Genomic DNA, 2,051 nt, shown 5'->3' on the forward strand with positions numbered 1-2,051 from the left:
AAGACAACGTTACCAGCACTTAACTGAGTTTGAACAAGGTTATGTCAAAGGGCTATGAGAAGCTGCATGATCCTTCTGTGACATTGTGGAAAGACTTGGCATGAATGTAGCCACTGTACATGACTGCTAGCAGCGATGGTCATGAGAATGTACAGTCACAAGGAGACCAAGCTCCAGCCGGCCACGTGGCACTACCAAGAGGGATGAACAAACGGTTACGAATTGGTTACTTCAAGGACAGCTCCGAACCAGACACCCTGTAGCGTGCATTCATTGACCCCAAACCACCACCATTTGCAACTTCAGCACTGTCGAGCGAGAGCTCATTGGAGGGTAGGGTGGAGGTCTGTTGTGTTTTCAGATGAAAGCTGGTTCTGCCTCCGTGCCACTGATGGCTGTGTATTGGTTAGAAGGAGGCCAGTTGCGGGATTGCAACCAACTGTTCGCTCAACAAAAAATCCATACCCAAAGACTGAAAAGTTGCACAGGTCACACCAATATTCAAGAAAGTTAGTAGGAGTAATCCACTAAATTACAGTCCCATATCATTAATGTCAATATGCAGCAGTATTGACACAGTCAATATTGATTTAGAAAACATCTTGCTCTTTATTCGCATTACATATTGAGTGCTATTGACAAGGGACTTCAGATTGATTCCATATTTCTGGATTTCCGGAAGGCTTTTGCACTGTACCACACAAGAGGCTTGTAGTGAAATTGCGTGCTTATGGAATATCGTCTCAGTTATGTGACTAAATTTATGATTTCCTATGAGAGAGGTCACAGTTCATAGTAACTGACAGAAAGTCATCAAGTAAAACAGAAGTGAATTCCAGTGTTTCCCAAGGTAGTGTTATAGGCCCTTTGCTGTTCCTATCTATATAAATGATTTGGGAGACAATCTGAACAGTCATCTTACGTTGTTTGCAGATGACACTGTCATTTAACAACTAATAAAGTCATCAAAAGATCAAAACAAATTGCAAATTGAATTAGAAAAAATATCTGTATGGTGCGAAAATTGGCAGGTGACCCTAAATAATGAAAAGTGTGACATCATCCACACGAGTGCTGAAAATAATCCGTTAAACTTCAGTTACACCATAAATCAGTCAAATCTAAAGGTCATAAATTCAACTAAATGCCTACGAATTACAATTACAAACAACTTAAATTGGAAGGAACACATAGAAAATGTTGTGGGGAAGGCTAACCAAAGACTGTTTTCTTAGTAGCACACTAAGAAAATGTAACAGATCTACTAAGGAGAATGCCTACACTACGCTTGTCCGTCCTCTTTTAGAATACTGCTGCGTGGTGTGGGATCCTCACCAGATAGGACTGACAGAGTACATCGAAAAAGTTCAAAGAAGGGCAGCACATTTTGTATTATTGCAAAATATGGGAGACAGTGTCACTGAAATGATACGGGATTTGGGGTGGACAAATGATATGGGATTTGGGGTGGACATCAACAAAGGTGTTTTTTGTTGCGGCGGAATCTTCTCACGAAATTGTAATCACCAACTTTCTCCTCCAAATGCGAAAATATTTTGTTGGCACCTACATAGGGAAAAATGATCACCATGATAAAATAAGGGAAACCAGAGCTCGTAAGGAGAGATAAAAGTGTTCGTTCTTTCCGCGCACTATACGAGATTGGAATAATATAGAATTATGAAGGTGGTTCGATGAACCCTCTGCCAGGCACTTAAATATGATTTTCAGAGTATCCATGTAGATGTAGATGTAGATCCTGTCTGTGTGCCAGACACATTAGACCTATACCTAAAGTTATGGTCTGGAGTGCAATTCATTAGGTGCATTCTTGTGGTTATCCCCAACTGCAAATTTGTATGTCAATCTGCTGATTAAACCTTTTGTGCTGCCATTCACCAGTTATTAATAGTAGTACAAGTTTATATGCCAACTAGCTCTGCAGATGATGAAGAAATAGATGAAATGTATGACGAGATAAAAGAATTTATTCAGGTAGTGAAGGGAGACGAAAATTTAATAGTCATGGGTGACTGGAATTCGTCAGTAGG

The sequence above is a fragment of the Schistocerca nitens genome, chromosome 5 (genome assembly GCF_023898315.1).
Source record: "Schistocerca nitens isolate TAMUIC-IGC-003100 chromosome 5, iqSchNite1.1, whole genome shotgun sequence".
NCBI classification, from domain to species: Eukaryota; Metazoa; Arthropoda; class Insecta; order Orthoptera; family Acrididae; genus Schistocerca; species Schistocerca nitens.